The following is a 23,341-nucleotide window of genomic DNA, read 5'->3' on the forward strand; positions in this document are numbered from 1 at the left end:
TTGATTAATTACTTCTACAGGAAATTCTTACAAAGTTTACAATAAAAAACTGCAAGCTTTATTATTTTTTTTTCAAAAGAAATTACAGATTTACACATGAATTTAGTTTCAACCAGAGAGAAATATTTAGTGACAGTTTCTTCTGGTATAAATTCATTTGTCCAGTTGAATCAAAATATTTTGTTAGAAGGAAGGAAAATGGTGGTGTCTCATGGCCTTTCTCACCTTCCTTGTCAGGCTCTTTGGGTGAATTATGCCCTCTATGATGCTTCATAGGCTCTGTCTGTGCTGGTAAAGTAAACAGCACAAGGAAAGATTTCCAGGTAGTAAAGCTGAAATGACTTTTAAGTTGTGCTGTTTGCAACATTAAGTTGTTAAACAGACCCGTGTTCCTGGTCCAGGCTCACTAACTCTCTCCCAGAGAATTCCCAGGCATCGGATGGAGTTAGAATGGGCCAGGGACCATATCCTAGCAGGTGGCTTGGATGTAATCATCAGGTTTTGGAGATTTAATAATAATACAGGTGCAGGCTGTTCCTTTGAGTTGAGCCCTGAACATCCTACAGAAGTCTAGTCATGGAGATTCACAGGGACTTTGCTACTGTCTTTCCTGAAGTGCTCATAATTTTTAACACGTTCACCCTCATGTTTCTCTGGTGATATAAACGAAATAAGTGACATCTCAAATCATTCAGGAAGTCTGTGACACAGTTCAGAATCGAATTTTGTTCCAGGCAAGTCTTCTAGGTCAGGGTCATTCCACCTTTCCGGCTCTGTGCTAATCTCACCTTGATAGCAGCAGGAGCAGAAAGGGCAGCCAACAAGGCCCTTTGATAACATCACCATATCTGATTACATCCCGTATTTTTATTTCAGACACAGCTGAACTTTCTGATTCACCAAACACTGATCTAGCAATTAATAATCTACTTTTAACAGGAAAGAAATTGTAGTATTGAACTACACCAAAGTATCTTTCATTTCTCAGGCTCATCTGCTAGTTGAGCTTGAAAGAAAGTTAATTCAAGTGAAAAGTATTATGGCTTTTTGCCAAATTCCATTTGGCACCTCCACCCCTTCTGCAGTTCAAATCACAGAGGCATCTCTACTTGTGCAGCTGAGCATGTATCTTGTGTCCTCCTGGAATTATGCTTTTCACTTCTGTTTCTGAACGTTGTTCTGACATGGAAAAAGTGACTCAAGAATCATAAAAGAACAAGAGAATAATGTTTGGCACTGAGGGAAGCCATTTCTTCCAGTCACCCTGAATTCATTAACTGTTACTAATGTATGAGGTGTAGTGTATGGGGTAGATTTCCTTCTGCCCTCCCCAAAGAAGGCCTAAAGAGCCTGTTCTTTGCGGCCTTTCTCCATCACACCCACATCCTTCGATGTGGACTCTCCAGAGAGTATTGAGGAGGAAGATGTGCTTGCACTCAGGGAGGCAGAAATGTCTTGTCTGATGGGCAGTCCGGTACTGGATATACTATATGGTTTGACACACCATGAGCTTGTCAGCAATCATTTTGCAGTAATGGTCATATATGCCAAAATAATGGTCCACCTTTTGAATAAAACTAAGCAACATCCAGGGGACAGCAGGAAGATCTGCCTTTGGCACAAGTCTGCTAGGACATTACAGCAAGCAACAGAAATACCAAAACGGTTTTCTTGGAAATCTTGTTATGTCCTCCAAGTGCAATGAACAGAGAAGGTCTGATCAGATGGTGGTTAGGAAGAGATGTAATGGTGAAAGCTGTACTGGGACAGGTGCTTAGTAGACTATCAGACAACTGTTCTAGAGAGAAGAGATCTCCTTATTATGGACGTAAAGATAGTATTCACTGATACAAAAATTAACAGCATGAATCAAAGTTGATTGCACTTCCACTGTGCAAACAGTGCCTACTAGATGTTCATAAATACAGATTTTGAGAATGGAATAGTTTCCAAATGATTAATGTAATTATTGGCACAATTCGCTAAAAATATTTTAAATGTAAGATGGTAATGAAGATTGTTCCTAGGCATCCTCCCTGATGCTCCAGAGTAACATTTCCCACAAGCAAGCACTCCTGGGCAAAATCCGTCTAGTGTTGCAATACTGTTAAAACACTTAAAATACAGATGAAGTGAGAAATGGGAACATACAGGGCAGTGAATATGAGATACAAATTAAAATCTGTCAGTGACTTGAGTCTCTTGTCAGAGAGGCAAATGTGTCCACAATCATCTGGCTAAAGAAAATGACAAGCTATTAAAAGCGGGGAAAAAAAACTCACTGCCTAGGAAAAAAGAACTGATAGGAACTAGAGGTACAAAAGAGGTACAGATGAAACTACAAATAGTGAATCAATATCCGCGATATAAAATAGTAAGGATGGAACAGAATATTTATCCTCAGAAATTAAGCAAAAACAAAGTATAGGCTTTTCAAATTAAATATTTTCAAAAAAGCAGACTCAGGTAACTTCCATCTCAGAAAACTTCAAAGATCTAGTTAATGATCTTTAATCACTGGCTTTATTTGAAGAAATTTTGAAAACTAGAATAATTCTCACAGTCTGGAGAAGTATATGTCCAGTGCAGTATTTGAGAGAGCCAGTGTCTCTAGCAAAATAAAACCAGAAGTAGTCAGCAATGCTATTTTTTTTCTTCTCTACCTTTTGAAGGTATATCAAATTATATTTGATATAATTACTATCGGTTACTATCTCTTTCAGCAGGCTTGATCAAACAAACTTGTTCTCTCTCTTTTTTTTTCATAAAATTATTGATGTGATTCATAAAAGAGACTGGTGTGAGTAGGTCTTCCTGTACCATTTGAATTGGCTCCAGCTGTGTTTTGATTTAAAAATAACTTTCTTAGTGAGAACAAAAAAGGGACATATTAGATATTAAACACTGAACACAGAAAGATCAAAATTTAAGTTTTCAAAGCAAAATATCCAGGACACTTCTATCTAAGTTTCACAGGGATTATTAGATGGCCCAATACTTGAGAGAGAAAGTGGTAGTAATGACTGATTGATTGACTGACTGATTTTGCTTGAAAAATTTGCAAGCGTGAGAAAGATTGAGAGAGCAGCATGTTGCTGTTCCAGTCTAACCCGGAGTGCCTGAAGAAATGACCAAAAGACCACGAAAGATATTTTGTTACAGACTTGGAGAGGCTCTGTGCATCATACACATGGTGTCAAGAAGATGGGAGCTTTGTGAAAAAAGTCACTGCAGCCCAAGACATTTTAAATTAAGCATCCTGTTGAAGATAGTTGTATGGGTCACTGCTGACCGAGAAATATTTGCAGAGGGTGGTTTATTCTTGTCACCCGGTCTTAGATGCCTAATTAAAGACAAATGAGCTATCTTCTGTGAGAACCTTTCTCTCTCCTTTGACTGGAGAGGGCACAACGTGGGTGTTTAGACTAGACACCAACAGAGATGAGGGGAGATGAATCCCACCTTTTGCCTTAGTTGCTAGAAGACGTTTTCATGGGTTACCGCAAGCAACCACTTAATCACACGCTTTCAAATCTCTGAAAATTTGGTGCAATGATATCTTGTGAGCAAGGCCACGCTACAGGAAAAACAAGATCCTGCTATGTCTCCTCGTTATATTATTGAAAGACCTTTGTGTCTTCTGCCTTGGTACTGGTCACCTACATTAATCTAGGCTACACATCTTTAGCCCTATTCCTCTTGCAGAGATAGTTGGCCTTATGCTTTTACAAGTTCCTATCAACCATTCCAGAGAGTCTTGTCTCTTAAGTATGTATATTTTTCGAGCTGGCATCCGTTTAAGTTAAGGGGAAAAAAAAAAAAGATTTTCTAAAAAGTGATACAGTTTTTATTGGACACTTTTAAAATAAATGAATAAATATTGATTTCATGTATTTTCCCCATTTTTAGAGGAAAATTGCCTCTTACAAAGTTAGTGCATTTATGAATAAAATTGATTAGGCCATTGTACAAAATCTTAATTGCAGAGGAATTACAAGCTAAGACACAAGCGTGCACAAACACACACACACACATTTTTTTGTTTAAAAATAAATAGTTTTGTATGTTTCTATATAGAGTATATCAAACAATTGTGCAAGGTCTGCAAATACGAAGGAAAAATATAAATGTGGAGTTATTTGCATTGTACACAATATCTTCCAGAAATGTCCTAGAAAACTAGAGAGAGAAAAGAAAAAAAATCCTCACCTCACACAAGAAAAATAATGATTCTTCTGGGGTCTTACACTAAGCAGTTTTCTCTCATCTCAGCCAAATAGAAGGGTGTTTTTTAATCTTGCAACCTTTGGCAGATTCATGTATCATTAAAATATTAGATTTATTTTTTCCTGAGTTAGTAGAAAGGTTTAAGTAACAGAGTGGCCATAGTGCCATTAAAAACAAAATACTATGCAAGCACTCATATGGATTTCTCCAAAATACGTTGAGTATTCTACACTGTAAATTTAGCAATTAACCACTGGACTAATTTTAATTTTTTTTAGTCCTATCCCAGCCCGAACTATCCTATAGAAAAATCTGACCATCAGTAAAAGAATTCTTCTTAAGTGTTGAACTGCTATTAGGTCTGTGGGGAAAAAAAAATCTACTCCCCCTTCTATCGGTATCTATTGACATTACTCAGCAGTATAATACTGGTAACAAATCAATCAGACCAAACTCTTCTCCTAACAGGGCTCTCTCTGAGCCAGCTAAACTCATGACATCCAGGGTATAATCTGCAGAATTTCATCATTAGTTGAATAAATAAAAGAAAACAAAAAAAGCCATGTATTTTTTACAACATAAGATAAAGATTCTTTTTCAAATGTATGTTTTTTAAAAAAATTAGAAAATGAAGTCCTTTGTTAAACCAAACCCAGTTCCATATCTCATATTGATCTGAATTATCTTGACTTTCTCTCTACAAAAATTATTTCCAATCCAATTATGTCTGTCATGATCAGATACTCTTCTAGTCTCCAGGGCAGATTATTCTTTCAGTGATACCAGTATAATTCAGCATAACTCAAATGAAATCATCAGTATTGTGCTGAATTAATGCTAATCTAGCCAAGAAATCCAGAGTCTAAATCTTTGCCATCTTAAAAACACAACACTAGGAATAATTTCACAGCTTCCGGTTAATAATGCTAATTTGATGTCTTTCAGTCACAAACCAAAGATGCTTTTGTTAAGCAGAGATGCAAAGACTGATGCTCACAGGCTGCTTTGAAAGCTGTTGATTTACCTCATTCCTGGGCAAGAAGAAGTGTCAAACTCTGCTATTATGAGAGCCAGTTTCTAGGTTGCCCTGGTTTTGAAAAAGAAGGGTCAAAGTTTTGGCACTTTTTGTTTTGATTTTTCTCATCTGCTTTCGCAGCAGTCCTACATGCCTTCGCTCAGGGAAGATGGTGGCAAGTTTTGTGCATTTCAGCCAGGCTTTGACTCTTTCTTTCAGTCAGAATTCTCCTCCTCTTAGGCAGTTCTGTCCTTGCAACAAGGCTAAAAAGGACTTTTGCCTATATTTTGAATACGCCCTTATTGTAACTTACCTTAAGAGCACGTATGGCTTTTGCGCCCACAAGCTTTCAATTCATCACAAGTCTTTGGGCCAGTGATATGAAGAGTCAAAGATACGAAGTCTCTGCTTTCTGCCCAAACCCTCTCACATGTTTTGTTTCCCCTCAACTCTATATTGAACTTTTGTTTAGTGATTAAAGTCAGATACATAAGTTCAGACCTCCACATATCTGGGGTATTAGCAGAAGTTAGAGAGGAAAAAAAGTGACTATTTATATGAGTTCCCCCACCCCCCCAAAAAAAAAAAAAAAAAAAAAAAAAAAGTTCCTTATTGGAAAATTCAGGGATTTTCAGCTTGGAGCTGGATTTGGGCTTCTCTCTGTTTTCAAGCATAGTGGAAGAGGACGTCCCCCTCTACATTCTCCACACCGTATAAAATACTGCCATGCAGTGAGCTTGGTCATCATCATTACTGCTTCCTTATCAACATAATCCCTGGCACGATTTTGCCCCATGTCAGGAAGTATTCTCACTGCAATGCTATGGTTCAGAGACTCGTCAGGAAGTATTCTCACTGCAATGCTATGGTTCAGAGACCCATCCCAACCGGTAACACTGACATGGTTGGTAGCACCCATCCCTCCACCCAACATAGCCCTTCCATCCGGACACACAGGCTATGCCCCATGAAGCATACCAGGTAAGCAAGACATACCCCATAGCTTCATATTATGAAACCAGCATTCTGACAGGACTCAAAGAACATTTTTCCAGACACTTTGAGCTGGAGAAAAAAAAATGTGATGGCTTAGGGGCACCATGTAGCTCTTATAGGTAATCTGAGGCCGAGTGATATGTGGAGGCTGATGCAGCTGATCCATGCCACTTGGCCTCAAGGCCCAAAAACTGTTGCTGGTCCTTTGTCATTTATCTGTGTAGATGTAGTTTGTGATAATAGGAGCTGATAAGAGCCACAGTTAGTGTTGATTCTTTTCACATGAACAACCCAGAATAGAGATGTGAAGGCCTGACACTATTGCTGTCAACGCCAAAATTCACACTGATTTAAGTGAAGCATTTCATTGTATCTGAAGGGAGGGTGTCAAGGGGACGGGGACAAACTCTTTTCAGTTGTCCCATGTGACAGGACAAGATGCAAAGGGCAGAAATTGAAGCACAGGAAGTTCCGCCTGACCATGAGGGGGAATTTCTTCCCTGTGAGAGTGACGGAGCCCTGGCACAGGTTGCCCAGAGAGGTGGTGGAGTCTCCTTCTCTGGAGCTCTTCAAGGCCCACCTGGATGCAACCCTGTTTACCACGCTCTAGGTGCCCCTGCTGACCGGGGGGAGGAGGAGGGGGAGGTTGGACTAGATGATCTCCGGAGGTCCCTTCCAACCTTACTGATTCTATGATTCTATGATTTCACTTTGAATATTAATACAAACCCTTTTGTGTGTCACTAAGTTGGCTAGAGAGCTCAAGGGTACAAATTTTCTTACAAGGTAGAGAATTTGTCTAATGGAGATAGAAATATGTCTTTGCTGCACAGAGGCACTATGAAGATTGATTAGTTAATATCTTGAAAGCATTTTGGAAGTGAATAGTGCTATGCTATATAAATGCCAAGTATTGCTATTTTTTTCTTTATAAAAATACTTCAGGAATATCTGACAGGTTCACAGTTAAGCTCTCAAATGTAAGTACAGAGATATGTCCATCTCTGAGTTTGTAATATTACACATTTACACATTTACATTTACTTAGAAGACTATTATGATAGTAGCATCTGAGATTGTGCATGCACGTGTATATTTGGTGAGGTAACACCATATCGATAGGAAATGAGATCTGGTGAAATGCTTCCAGTGGATCATTTTTAAAGTATAACCCTTGCTTGGTTTTGTTTGTTTGTTTGTTTGTCTTGTTTTTTTTTCTGTTTTTCATTTCTTTTCTTTTTTCCTCTTTTATAGAAAGACTGTGTGGAATGAGCATCCAGTGGTATGAGGGACCATAGGACAAGACAATGCCTTCTACCCGGTCTTCAACACAGCTTTGTCTCATCAGGCTGTTTATCTGTGCAGTTCTGCTCTACTGCAGTTACTTGTCCTCTTCGTGAATGGAGGAGGCTGCTGTATGTGGAAGGAGAGAGAGAGTAATTACCCCCATCTGCTTCAGGCACCTTGCTTTGCTGTGTTCAGAGGAGCATAGCAGCATGACAAAGCTCTCTATCTAGCTGAGGGAAAGCAGGAAGCACCGACAAAAGACTGTTGTGAGGTAGAAGTCTAAAATGCACTTTTTGAATATAACCTTCTCACCAAGGTGACAGGTCTCTTCCAGCATACCTGACACTGCTATGTGGTTGAGCTTTGCCAACCAGAGCGTCCTAGGACAAAACTACACAGGAGATTAGAAGTCATCCCAACACCTCATGGTCAAATTTCTTAAGGGAAGATCTGTAAGACTCCAGAAAGTACAGAAACCCTTGTGATATGCAGAGATTCATATATGAATTAGGTTGGGATTCATCCTATTCTGCAGATTCACTTATCAGAGGAGCCAAAATGTGTTAGACTCCTGTAATGCACCTAGGAAGGACACCTCCTCCTTCCCATGACAGCTGCTTCCACTCACAAAACCACAGAATGGTTGAAATTGGAAGGAACCTCTGGAGATCATCTAGTACAATCCCCCCGCTCAAGCAAGGTCACCTAGAGCATGTTAGACAGGGTTGCATCCAGGCAGATTTTGAATATCCCCAGAGAAGGAGACTCCACAGTGTCTCCAGGCAACCTGTTCCAGGGCTCTGTCACTCTCACAGGAAAGCAGTTTTTCTTCATATTCAGATGGAGCTTCCTGTGTTTCAGTTTGTGCCTGTTCCCTCTTGTTCTGTTGCTTGGCTCCACTGTAAAGAGTCCAGCCCCATCCTCTTGACACCCCACCTTACGGTATTTGTAAATTGATCAGATCCCCCCTCAGTCTTCTCTTCCCCAGGCTGAAGAGGCCCAGCTCTTGCAGCCGTTCCTTGTAGGGCAGGTGCTCCAGCCCTCTGATCATCTTTGTAGCCCTATGCTGGACTCTCTCCAGTAGCTCCATGTCTCTCTTGTGCCGGGGAGCCCAAAGCTGGATGCAATACTCCAGCTGAGGCCTCACCAGCACCAGGGTTTAGTAGAGGGGCAGAATCACCTCCCTCGACCTGCTGGCAACAGTCTTCCTAATGCACCCCAGGAGACCATTGGCCTTCTTGGCCATGAGGGCACATTGCTGGCTCATGGTCAATTTGTCCACCAGCACTCCCAGATCCTTCTCTGCAGAGCTGCTCTCCATGAGGTCAGTCCCCCAGCCTGTACTGCTGCATGGAGTTACTCCTCCCTAGGTGCAGGACCGTACACTTGCCCTTGTTGAACCTCAGGAGGTTCCTCTCCAGCCTGTCCAGGTCTCTCTGAATGGCAGCACAGCCCTCGGGTGTGTCAGCCACTCCTCCCAGCTTGGTATCATCAGCAAACTTGCTGAGGAGGCACTCTGTCCCCTCATCCAGGTCATCGATGAAGAAGTTGAACAGGATGGGACCCAGGACTGAGCCCCGGGGGATGCCACTAGTTAGACCTCCAACTAGACTCTGCACCACTGATGACAACTCAGCATTTCAGCCAGTTCTCAATCCACCTTACTGTCCACTCATCCAGTCTGTACTCCCTTGCTTGCCTAGGAGGATGTTATGGGAGACAGTGTCAAAAGCCTTGCTGAAGTCAAGGTACACAATGTCCACTGCTCTCCCCTCATCTACCTAGCCAGCCAGTCCATCATAGAAGGCTATCAGATTGGTTAAGCAGGATTTCCCCTTGGTGAATCCATGCTGGCTACTCCTGATCACCTTATTCTCTTCCACATGCTTGAAGATGACATCCAGAATGAGCTGTTCCATCACCTTTCAAGGGATGGAGGTGACACTGACAGGCCTATAGTTGCCTGAGTCCTCCTTCTTGCCCTTCTTGAAGACTGGAGTGACATTGGCTTTCTTCCAGTCCTCAGGCACCTCTCCAGTTCTCCATGACTTTTCAAAGATGAGGGAGAGTGGCCTAGGAACAATATCTGCCAGTTCCTTCGGTACCCATGGGTACATCCCATCTGGGCCCATGGATTTGTGGATGTAAAGTTTGCCTAAAAGATCCGTAACCCAAACCTCCTGACCTGAAGGGAAGTCTTCTTTTCTCCAGACTTTCTCTCTTATTTCCAGGCTCTGGAGGACTGAGGACTGGCCTTAGCAGTAAAGACTGAAGCAAAGAAAGCATCCAGTAACACTGCCTTCTCTGTATATCCTTTCACACTCTGTGGAAAAGAGCTGAACAGCTCCTGAATCAGCTGTGGAAATGCTGCAGTCTGTAACTCAGCATATTAAACAGAACAAGGTTGGTCTATTTTTGTACATTAGGATATAAACTATGCAGTTCAAGAACTTCTTAGCAGGTCATAAAGCTATTGCCTGCTGTGAGCCTGTGCACCTCTGTCAGAAGAGCACGGGAGACAGCTGTGACCTAAATCCTCTTCAGCTACCCTAGTAGAGCCCTCCACCAACTACAAGTCAGTGTGAGAAAAAATACTCCAGAAAGAACATCAGACAATCTTCAATCTGCATTGCAATCCAAATTGCCCAAATAGCTACAAGGGAATCTAAAAACCCTTTGTTTTTGACTTAGGATATATTTGGGAAGAATCCACACTTATATTACTTAAGCTATTCAGACCCAAGAGCAAAACTTGGAGGTTTTAACTCTCCACCTTTGGAATAAACCCAAGAACAAGACTCCAGCTTAATGTCTGTAGATATTATTCCAGTTTCTATGCTACACTGAGAAACATTCCTGAATGACCCTAACCCTCTTCTCCTATACTTTTATATGCTCTGGCTGTAAAAAGTTCTGGTAAATAAGCAAATTCCTGGCAGTCATTTCAGTATTTTTCATTTTCCTTTCTTGTTTCTCAGATATTGCATAGAATATTCTATTCTTCCTAAAAATAGTTATGATTTCCTGATGTGTGATATTAAACAATCATGTTTTAATCAATGCTATTAAATGTGAAGTATCTCTTGTGTCTCCAGGTATTGATTCTGATCTGTTCACCTATCAGTTCTGAAAAACACTGCTGTATTTTCTGTACCTGAGATCAATATTCAGGCTCAGATCTCTCTCAGATTATCACCTCCATTCAGACCATCCAGATGATCAGAAAAGACCTATTCTAGAACCCCAAAATATTCCCCAGGAATTTGCTTCGCCAGGCTGAAGAGGCCCAGCTCTCACAGCCGTTCCTTGTAGGGCAGGTGCTCCAGCCCTCTGATCATCTTTGTAGCCCTGCGCTGGACTCTCTCCAGTAGCTCCATGTCTCAGTACTTGGTAGCTCCCTCGTGTGATTATTTCTGGAACAACGTCTGATGTGATAGAAATTCTGCTTCACTCCCAACCTCAGTAGCCACACAACTGGCCCTACTAAATGAGGTAATCTGAAGCTGGACTGTACAGCAAACACACCAAGATGAATGTCACCTCAACACACTTGCAGCTTCTGGGAAGGTGGTCGAGTCAGAACGTTGATGGTGAAGACCACAGCTATTGGGAAGACCAGCAGCATGGGATGGCACCTGCAAAATCACTTGTGCCACTATGGCTGTTACCCTGCAGGTGGATGCCTGCACTAGCAGTTCAACCATGAAGAGCAGTAAACAGGTGGATAACAGACTGATTAGTGAAAATGCAATTCGAAGTGTGCTGTAACGCCAGTGGGGATATCAGCATAGCGATGAGAAGCTCTGAAGCATTGTGTGCTAGTGTGATGAGATATCACTGAGAAAAAGTGTTTTCTGTGTTAGCATTGCCTTGTACAGGCAACACCATGCTGGAACAAGCTTCAAAGGCAGTGGAAATGCAAAGCAATGGCTCGGTGATGTGTGACTTGTAAGATGGGGCAGAGATCTTGGCAATAACAGTAAAAAAGGTGGCCAAGATCACACAAGTATCTCTGAGTTAAAATTCTCTGATAATCTGTGATGAGACATGCCACAGAGGTATAATTATTCATTAAGGCAGAAATAACAAAGATGGATAACATGGATATCCAAAGATGGATAGTTTATTATAGTGTCATACCTAAATAGACTGATACCTTTCAGCAGAAAGGGACTGTGGTCCAGCCCAGATCTGCACAGAGTTGAATTCACAACTTGAAATATTTAGATAGGTTTACTGAGCATTTAAGACTCAAATGAGGGTCTTCTGCATGGAAAAGAGAGGTTTCTGAATTGAGGAGAGTTTTCTGTATGGGCTGCAAAACACAGACAGAGCAGAGCCCAGCCATACTGACACATCCAGGCACATGCTGTTTGGGTTAGATACGTGTTATATATATATATTTAATGTAGTATGAGCCTAAGATCTCTCTTCCTTAACCTGTACATATGTAGACACATAAATTCCTTGTAATATTTGTAACACAAATGAAAATCCAATTATAGTGTAGAGAAATTTATAATGGTTTAATATTTTTGAATTAAAGTAGTTTTTCTTGTTTAGCCGTGAATTTCTCTCTTTGTCACTTGAAAATATGCTTCCTCGAAAGAAGGTGAATCTTAAATCATACTGATATTTTCGGTGATAAAATCTCACCTTTCATTTTAATTAAAGATATTTACAGAAAATCACTAAAGAATGAATTTCAGGCTTTATTCAATACTTTCCTATGTTAGTAATTTGTTCTTGTACTTTAATTTTACTCAAAAAGTGATTATCGTTTAAATAAAATCTGCTTTAAATATGAAACTTTAAAATATCACTTATTAAACTCTTAGAATAATTTAATCACAGAGATATTCCCTGTGGAAAGTTTTATAATGCATACGAAGTAATTTTTAAAAATTTTTGAAAGAACAATGCACATTTACAAAAATCATCAAAAAGTGGCTTGTCAGTATAAAATACAATCTGACTGATAATTCAAAGTGGGAACTTGGTGTTTGCCCAATACGCTGAAGAGGTAAATTAAAGACACTTGTCAGAGCATAAGTATTTTTGTTTGTATGTGTTCATACCAGATGTTGTTCAGCAATTTGACAGCATGATTTGATGGCGAGCAGATATAAATTATTTTTCAAATGCACTGAGGTTATCTAAAATTTCACATAAATAATGCAAAAAGTGATAGAACAACAAGAAGAGTGAACGATTAAGAAGCCAGCGCAGAAGCACCCTCTGAGAGGTGGAGATGATTGCTCACGTGGCAGTTCCTGCACTCACTGCTCAAGAAGACTGAGAGTCGTGCTCGCTGGATCCGTCCCATTCTTGCAACCGAAGGCAACGCTACCCTGACGTGTTGTACATGTGTCTGAAATTAGGAGGGGACAGAGAAGCAGTTTGAGTTATTCTTTGTTACCGGAGCTCCTTGAGCACTTCAGTTCTAACCTGGCCTCCCATACGATCTAGTCAATACCACTCGGTTAATCCTCCATTAGTACGTAAGGTCAGCTACTGAAAAACGTATCTCTATTCTTGTTTGTAAAAGTCTGAGGACATAGGATTAATGATTTCGACCCAACTTAGTAGGTATTTCTTTGGTAGCGACCAATGGAAACAGTGAAATGAAAACAAATTAATGAAGTTGCTTGCTCTGTCACTGCCTTCTGTCCTGAGCGGACCTTCATTCTAAATAGTCACTCTGCAAACCATGTCAGGGAATGTGGTATCTGCCAAACAACAGTAGGAACAGCAGAAACAAGCTGTCCATCAGCAACACGCTGTTTTGAGGAAGAGTTTTACTTTTTCCTCCTTCCAGAACATCATCCTCTGGTGCCATGAAGTCTGACAATTTTTATTGGTGATTTTAGTGTAGGACATGCACTATGAAACTCTGTTACCAACCAAAAAAAAAACCCCAAAAACTAAAAACTAAAAAAAAACAAGGGTTAATCTGGTATTAATGAAAAGCACTTGATGGAAAGATTAAATTGTGCCTAAGAACAGGCACTTGGAGGAGGGACATGAAAACCTAACTGACTGCACATAAACCTCTGGAGTCCTGCTGCCTGGAGACTCACAGGCTAATTCACACCCAGGCTTCTCTGCATTTGTATTGGGCTTTACTGCAAAGGGCACAGACATGACTGGACTGGAGAATTTAGCAAGCCTGTTCAATAACTAGAAAGGAAGGAAGGCTGGAAGTAAGGAAACAGAGAGGAAAGAAGGAAAAGTGGAAGGAAGAACAGAAGAAAGGATAGAAAGAAGGAAGGAAAAAGAATAATTTCATCCAATAATAAAATAGATTTTTATCTACAATTATATTTTCCCACAGTGGCTTATCCCACTTTTAACAAGGTCATAATGTTTTTACCACTGACCTCGGTGGGACAGTGATGAAGTCCTTCATCACTGAAAACCAGTATCTGCTTTCCAGAGAGTGTTTTTGCTTTTAATTCCACACAAATGTAGTTTTGTGCATGTTTTCCCAAAGTATGTTTATGTAAGTATATTAAAGAGTGAGAAAGAAAAGTTGCATTTCAATATAGATGCCTTGAAATATATGGTATTCTCAAGATTTTTATTTATTCTTCGAATTTTTGTCTACTGCAAAATAATAATAATGACTTTTTCCTTAAGAAAAACTTACTAAATATAGAATTTCAGCATTTCCCAATTAAGTGTGTTTTAAAGCTGCTGACTAGAATGCCCTCTTATTCCCATTTGTGGATCTATTACTACATGAAATGAAATAACACTCCATTAAAAATGTACCCAGTTCTGTTACCCAGCTCATAACTTCATAACACTTTTTGCTTCCAAGAATAACTCCGGTAACTACCAACAATAAATGTTGTTTGCCACTTAATTTTTCTTCCCTAAAAGCAAAGCAAAAAAAAAAAAAAAAAAAAAAAAAGCCTTAAACAATGACATCTGCAGCACAATCTGTCGTGCAATTTCTTTTGGAGTCAACAAACAGCAGATTTTTCATTATCCAGACTGAGTCATCATGCAAGATAAGGAGCCATTTGAGCCCAAGCACTCCTTTCTGCATATTGCTCAGCTACTAATCCTCTTCTGTTTGGATCCTTTTATTTTGCCATTTATTTTGGGTCTATGTCTTTTGCCTTCTGTTTGCCATACCTTCCTGCTAATCTCTGATAATTCCTTGTAGACAACTTATTGTTAGCTGAAGAATGATTAGGGTGGCTGAAGCCCTCTTGGGATCGTTTGGAGTGGGATTGTGCTAGTGTAATGTCTAAACAGACAACTCCTCAAGTGGTCCATTTATTTCCATGATAGATGACAAGGATGTGTCTCTGGAAGAGAAACTAGGACAGTTGCTGCTGCCCCAGGGAACTGGGTAAAGAGTTATTAGACAAAGGTAGGTAGCACTGAACATTCAATGCTCCATGTTTTAGTCCCTATCTGGGGTCTCCAGAGGTCTAAAATTGTTTCTGCTATACAGTCTGGAATCCACAGAGGGATGCTCTGGAATTGAAGGCATTTCTTGAGCAGAATACCCCAACTGTCTTCATCTTCTGCACCCCTTACCTCAGAACATGGGCCAGCCTGAAGCATTGGGCTGAGGTTTTGTGCAGGGCTGGCAGGAGGATGGTCAGAGCTGCTGTTTGAGCAAGAAGAAAAAAAATCCTCTCTTTCCTTCTTGGCCTAGCTCAATTACTCTCTGAAGGCCAGTAGCAGGGAGGGATCTGGAGAAGTTAATTTGTATTATATTAACTCTGGCATCATAAACAATGAGGATCAGCATGATTCTGAACACACAGAAACAGATGGCAAAAGCCAGTATTTGACCCAAAAAGAGTTTGTCATCACAAGAAGCATAAAGGTAGGAAGGACAGAGGAAGGATGAACAATAATCTAGCATTATTTTCATGTAATAATTGTATGGACTGTGTGTCTGTCTATCCTGTTCCTGTTGTAAAAAGTCATCTATCTGAGACATGGAAATGGTGGCACTTTAGGACAAAGCATGTGTTTCTGTGGCTAAGATCGTACCATGAGAACTCAAAGGGATGGTGGTTTTGGACATCAGAAGATCTCAGCAGTTCTGAATCATATCTGCCCATAAAAGCAGAAGGTTGTGGTCTAGGAGTGCATATAAACTCCTGTGCTTTTAAAGAGAGGTTTTCTCTTAATCTCCTCTGGGCTGTGAACTATTCACAGTGAAAATCTAGTAGCTAAAGTAAAATACACAAAACTACTTATACTTCCTCAGTGAAATAATATACACTGGAATTATATTTCATTGTCCTGATTTTAGGTAGGGAATACACTTTCTCCATTTATAAAGACTACTTAGTGACTGTAAGAAACTGCTGAAGTAAATAAGAGTTACAGGCTTAACTGCTTACAGTTCCTAAAGAATAGTTCTTCTCAAGAGTGGCTACCAAAATGGAAAGCATCTCCTCTCTTTAGAAATACTCCTTGTGCTTTGGAGATAGTTTGAAATGACTCCCCACAGTCCTAAGACTTTCTCCTCAATTAATTCTGTTTTCCAAAGTAATACATGCTGCAGGACATGATTCTCCATGGTGATTCTCCACTTCAGTTTACTCCGGCCCAGTGTGCATGGAGATATTTTCCATTCAGCTGTTGCTAAAGCACCCAAAGCCAGACAATGCTTTTTGAGGATGTGTCTCAGTAGGGAAAAGGATCAGATCACAAAAAGCGGACCTCCATCTGGAGATACTGATACTCTTGTGTTTTTTGTTGGCACATCATGTACATTTTTGGTCGGTGCAATTCCCGTGGCTGAAGCCCTGCCAATGTCAGCAGCATCAAGAAGCAACATGCAGGAGATACAAAGCAGAGGCCAGGTGGTGGTGCTGAGCATGGACGTTTCTGTCACATACACCAGAGTCATCACAGGTGGTGCATGAGATAGGCAGGTTGTAGTGGTGAACGTCCTAGGAGGGTTTCCTCACCGAGACACATAAGATGGTGGGCTGGCTCCATCCAGTCACAGCACAGACATGGCCTGCCTGCTCCAAAAGACCTACAGCTTAGCCAGTGTGGAGAGGAAAGAGTCTGTGCTGTTTGGCCTCGGGGTGCAAGAAGTTCTCTAGCCTCATTGCAAAGGCAGGATACACATTGGAAAATGCAGGATTTATGTTTTCTTTGAAGCATGCATTTGCTGTAAATGAAATAAGTGTAAAAGAAAGGTGTATATAAGTATAATAAATAAAATGAGTAATAATCACAACATAATAATATGATAATATAAAGTGTATAATAAGTACCTCTCACTGCAAGTCTGGTATTCAAACGACTAAAGAAAATGTATTTTAAAAGAGAATCAACAGGTAAAATATTTTGTTGACTAGGCATCATTTCATCATCTAGCAATCTAAGGGAAATGTAGTCCTAAATTCCCCAAGGAGGCTTTTCAGGGAATAGATCACCATTTTTTCAGCTTTCTTCAAGGAGCATCTGTGCCTTCAGCACAAGGACACATCTTCACAATTCTTAATTATATTGATTCCCAAGATATAATCAGGAAATGTCCCTCCATTAATTAAGCATCATGGTCTAAACCTTAGGAGCCCTGAGATCCCAGAGCAAATTCCACCTGCATCTTGCAGTAGTTTTGCTTCCTTTAGGTTGCCATTCATATATTGATCATGCAAGTTTATCTTGTGTCGTTTCTTAAATTTTAGCAACATTCTGTCACACCTGATTGACAGTAAAAATGGAGACAAATATTTAATCTATGTCATACTGGACATTCATATTTAAAGGGTGATCCTGGTTTCTACACTAGAAGTATGTTGCTATGGAAATGCCAGTGAAATAGAGCTGTGTATTTTGCAGGAATAGAAGTGTGTATCCATGCTTACTTAACATTTGTCAAATAATGACAGTAGATTGCACCCAAATGGAGGCAAATGGTTCATATAGAGTAGAAATAATGATTGATATCCACCAGCTGTGGTTTATTTCATTAGGCAGTGAATCTATTTGATTTCTCCTTCTTTAGAAATTCAGATCACTGTGTTGGGCTGCAAAGACCTGATTTCTTTGTCTCCAAACCTCTCACTGGTGTTCTCAAAACATCATTGTCATTTATTAAATAAATAAAGCACAGAGCAGTATACATCATTTCGAAAACAACAAATGCCCTGGCTTTTCACTCTTTCCCTGAGGCCTGTGTTCCCGTACACCGAATTTCTTTCCCTCATCAGACTCTTATTACACTTTACATCATCTTAAGGACATAAAAATCTTCCTCCCACCTCCCTTGGTAAAATATTTTCTTCATCCTTATATGGCTTTTCAGCCCTCTCTCTGAGATTTCCTGATTGTCTCAGAATTATCACAGGCCCCTACAGCTGATAAACCATCTTTCTAGGAAAACAGCCAACCTATTAGTGCTATTGCATTACTGTAGTTGTGGCTTTAAATCTTTTCTTAACCCTTCATTACAAGCATTAACAGTTGCAGTTTAATGTTACTGAAAAAGAAGAAGAAGTGAAGTGAAGCAAAACAAAGAGAAAGGAAATGAGAAAAGAGAGACATTCATAGCTGAAATGCAGACTGCAGTCTTAAACAGATAGTCCCTGATAGCAGACTTTATAAGCAGTAGATAGTCAATACAGTCTGAAACTGCATTTGCAGTGCTCAGCAGTAGGAAAAATTATTAAGCTTTTCCCTCCACAGCCTGTAATTCAAAGAAATAGATATGGGAGATCCTGGCTAGCAGGGTTACCGTCTCTAGATGATTCCCTGCAACCAGTAATTGCCACAGCCTCCAAACTGCAAAAATGATGAGTTTTCCACTATAAAAGATCTGGGGATATTTATTAAAGAAAAAAATACTGTGGGTAAGTACAGTCAAAAGCCTACACCTTGCATGCTTTCTGGTGTCCAGTGGTGTATTTTCCCTCCAAGGTCTGGATCAGACTGTGCTGTCAACTCCCAAGACCTGCAGATCTCCAACAAATTTCCACATGGTTTATTGAAAATGCCAGCCTTAGACAAATTCAGCTGGACATGGAATGTCTTTCATAGAGGAGTTATTACACACACTGGTAGCTACAAAAGCTGTGTTGTTTGTAGGGACAAGTCTAGGAGAAGTGACAAACATAATATACTTTTGCCCTTCATTCTGTTTCCAGTCTTTTCCCACAGGACAGAAACACAGAGGTCCTATATGTGATGCTCCCTATATGATCCTCACAGGACTAGAAACCTACGTGATGTAAGACTGCTAAACACAGGTTTCTCTTTTCTCCCCTCAGAGAAACTGCTTGGCTATGTCCAGTTTGCCGTGGTCAAGGTTAGTCAAAATAGAAGTAAAGAAGATCCCACCGCAGGAGACCAGAGTTGCTACAGAAGTAGACGTTCTACCTCCTTCAGAGCTCCTCGGGAGAGCTGTACTGACCCTGCCTGGCTCATTCTTGCCTGAGTGTTTCACTTTGCTCTACAGACTCCACCTTCCAGCTGGAGTACCTCATGCAGCCCTCTTTCCAGTCTGAGTTAGTCTTTAAGGGAATTTCTGCCTTTGTTGTGGATGCAGAAGTCTGTAGGACTGTGGAGTTTATGGCTTGGGAGACTCATAGATGATTCTGCTTCCACGAGGTTTGTGATGGGCTGACCCGAAGAGCTTCTTTCTACCATTGGTCTTTATTTCACAATTTTTGTTCTTTAATAAAAAAGCTATAATTAAAAATTATTATATGTCAAATACGTGTGGCAAACTGTGGGAAGACATCACAGTATATCTCTAAATCACTCCTAGAATACACCATAACAAAAACCAAAATCCCCTGAAGCACTGAATGACTCTGAGCTTCCAAACACTTCACCACTTTGAAGAATTAAGCTCAGACTGGGAATGTAGCCATATGTCACTCATTCACCATTACTTATGATCTGAACTTGTGGCAAGTGGAGACAACAGGTCCTGTTTGCTCACAGCCATATAACAGAAAACTCTGTGACAGCTCCAAATGGTGTGCAGTTCAAGTTTCACATAATAATTCACGTCATAATTTTGCAGCTCGCTAGCAAGAACATTGTTCTTTCGAAGTTCATTGTATTGTTCCTTTTCATGGCACCATGCTACACAATGTCATGAAGAAAATGGAAACTGAGACGTAGTGTAGTTATGTAGGACCACCCAACATAGGAATGTTTTTTTTTTTAATGTTATGTCTATAATTAAGCCATCAAGACTCCTAAGAGAAATAAAACTGAGCCTTTTAATTAGCTTGAATAGGAATAAATGCTTCATTATTCTTAACCATATCAAGCTGAGAACATTATTAAAGTCTGAAGGAATAATGAACAACATGACAGGAAATACATTAGAGCACATGCAGGAATGCATTTGCCTATTAAGTGATCTGCATAAATATGCCTATCATTGCTATCTAGGAAGACAAAAATAGCAAAGGAAAGAATGAAAACAAAAGGATAGTATAGGCAAAGCCATAAAGAAAACAATCTGAAGTCAGAAGTAGGGAACATATTTCTTGGCATTCAGCACTGTTGAGCACTCAACAGTCTGGCTGTTCTGCCAAAGCTAGTCTAAGCTGCTTGAGCAGAATGGCCTGTGTTTTCTCTGCTTTTTTCTTTTTATGTTCAACTTTATTGTGCTGGCTCCTAGGTTTTGCCTCTAAGGCAGATCATGCTCCTCCAGAAGCTGTAGAATAAAACAGCTTAGAGTGGACTTTTGGATGAATTTCTCTGCTCTGGGTCTGTGGGGAGGAGGAGTAATCTTAACAGCTTTTAGAAATCCCTTGGCAAAGGGGAAGTGTTATTCTGTCTCTTAAGAAATAACACCAGGAGAAAGAGACGCTTTCACAACAGGGAAAACTGAAGGTAGATATCCGATCGTTCGTAGCAGGCTGTGTTATCCCACAATCCCAAACAAAGAACATCCAGAAACTGAAAACCAGCAAAGCCAAACCCATATTTCTGTGCTTGAATTAAAACCTTTTTTTCAATTAAAGCTATTTTTATTCAGTAAAGCTCATTAATTTCAACTGCATTCAAATGTATACTTAGAGGGCTGGAGTGTTGCACTGCCACAGACTTAAGCACCCACTTAAGCAAGGTTTTCCACCCAGACTTACGCAGGGTTTACTGACTCTTAGACATGCATGAGATCCAGGCTCCAAGGTCTGGTCTGTATGGCTGGCACAGGTAGACCCTGTGAAATTCCCACAGCTTTCCTGCTCTGAAGCTGCTCTGAAGCTGCTCTATCATAACAACAGCTGGATCCTCTGTCTGAAAGATGAGGATGAAAGGATAGTAGATTCTCATTTCTGTACACTGTTCTTCTCCCCTCCTCTCCATCCTGTTCTATGCAAAAACTTTCTAGCAGTGCTCTGGGCTATGCATGTGGACCAGAAGTCATTCCCATATGTCCAGCTTCACTCCAGTACCATAAAAGCATAACTGTGCAAGTGCTAGGGCACCTCCACACAAGCAGAAGAAGGGAGAGGAAGTATTAATTTGTCTCTCAAACAAGTGTCTCAAGCAACAAACCCATGCTTGTAAAAGAGGAGGTACAATATTTTGAAACTGAAAGGACTGAGAGCTAAAAGCTCTTACAGAGGTAAACTTTTGTAGATATAGAGAAAGGAGAAGGAGGGCTGTCCTATTTTCCACTTACAGAGTTATTAAAATCTGACAAAAATTCAACTATTCAAAATACTTTTGATTTGAAAGACAATAACTTCAAGAATAGATTATTTCCTAGATGTATCAGTATTTTCAAGTATCTGGTGTTTGCTATGCTTCTTACTCCTTATGCCAGAACCCATTGAGTTCACATAGGAAATTCTATCTTAAACTCTTGCTCTATAATGGCTGCCTCTGTTTCCTCAGCATTAGAGTGGGGATTTTTTTGGTTTGTGTTTTTTTTTTAATAGAAAAATAACTCCAAAGATAAATCCCTACGTTCCACATATGAATTCACATTGATATGGTCTGTCATCCTACAGACCTGTGCAAGCTTTATTATTAGTTTAATTAAGTGGTGGGTGACCTTCTCCTTAACTGCCAATTATAGAAACAAGTTGATGTGCTCCAGGGCCTAGACTTATGCATCTTCTTCACTAAATAGATCCAAATTGCCAGAGACATCTTCAGACTAAGTCGTCAAAGCTGGCAGACACTGATCCGTGTACAGTTTAGGCTCTGTGTACCCTGGAAAGTTCCTGACTGCCCTGACAACAGTTGCGTCTGTCTGCAAGGACTACATGTCCTCTTTTGTAGGCAGCCCTCAAGGTGCAATGTAGACAACCTCTCAGGATGCAGTCTTCTCTAAACATAAGCACTGGGAGTTTTGGAAGAGATATCGTGCATAACCTATCATAACCTAAGTAATGGTAAGACTTCCACCAAATGCAGTAAATTTTGCATTGTTGGCTAAATTGTAGCTGAGTTTTCAAAGGGAAGTGATGAAAGCTGTGCCCAGGGTGGGTGAAAATGTCTTTAAAAGCTGTGATGTATTTTCTGGGAACCTATTTTTGAAGTTATCCTAAAATGCTGATGAGGAACCTGAATTAAACATTTCCAAAAACTTTACACTAAGCCTTTTAAAAATGGCTCCCAGTAGAAATTTGACCAAAACTTGACTCCTCAATATAGTAGTTATCAAACTCTTGCTCTGGATTTCACACTACTAACTGAACCAATACCATATCCTACCTCCTAACTATAATAAAGGATATCTGTTCCTTCAAGCTGAAAAAGGGAGTATTTTGATATTTACTTTTGGCACTTTTCCCTATGAGACAGATGATTAGAGACAATAACTCCAAGGTAATTATTTCTGCTTCTACCATGATAGTTTGATATCTAGCTTTGGCTGAAGTTCTTTTTTCTAGCTATTTACTTTTGAGGAGCTCTGCAATTGTGTATATCTAAAATGCAATGTTTTCAATAGATGCTTCATGAGGTTCAAGCAATTTCTCAAAACATGATCTTCATTCCTAATTAATGTAATGGAATAGAACAGCTAATGTATCAAATTTCATGCATTTTATCCCAAAGGGGATTAAGAGATAAGGAGCTCTTGAAACAAAGATGTGATTTATTACGTGAAACAGAAAATGGAAATAATCAGATTCGTGGAAATGAATTGTGAAGATGATGTATGCTGAAAAAAAACAGGTAAGATGGGATGAAAAGCTTGAAATGTGCCTCTAATTAGCAAAGAAGAGGAGCTGAACTCTGGAAAAATATACATCTGTATTTATTTATTAGCCTTCAGCATCTGCTGTCCTGACATCTGATAGGAAACCGGAAAACAAAAATATTCATCTAGCAATTCCAATTAGAATTAATTAGAAAACACTTGTGATACTCTTATTTTAATATTCAATGGTTTTTTCCTCTTAAACTTGAAATCCACTGTCTTTCTCCTTTCCCTGTCCTAAGATGAAACAAGCATCCGTCTTTTTACGTTCTGCAGAAGAAATTTGCTATAAGAAAACGAATTTCTTCTGCATTCCTGGAACTTCCTATTCTGTTACCTTTTACCGCTGACTTTGCTGCTTTTTCTCTTCTACTGCTTAAGTATCTCCAGCTGAATGACCTCATTTCTTACACAGTCCACATTTCCAGTCCTTTGCTTGCTGCTCTTCTACCCTTTGTTTCTCCTTTCTTTAGCTTCCATCATTTCCTGACTCTCTTTTAACTGCTGGGTAACAAATCTCAAGGTAGGAAGTATAGCTTTCTTGTAGAATGTGGACAATAGTCTGGAATTTCTTGAGTATCAAAACACACAGGCAGTGAGTTTTCCTCACTTTTCCTGGCAAGTCTTCCTAGCTAAGCTTTTCA

Source organism: Rhea pennata, chromosome 2, assembly GCF_028389875.1.
Source record: "Rhea pennata isolate bPtePen1 chromosome 2, bPtePen1.pri, whole genome shotgun sequence".
In the NCBI taxonomy this organism is placed as follows: Eukaryota; Metazoa; Chordata; class Aves; order Rheiformes; family Rheidae; genus Rhea; species Rhea pennata.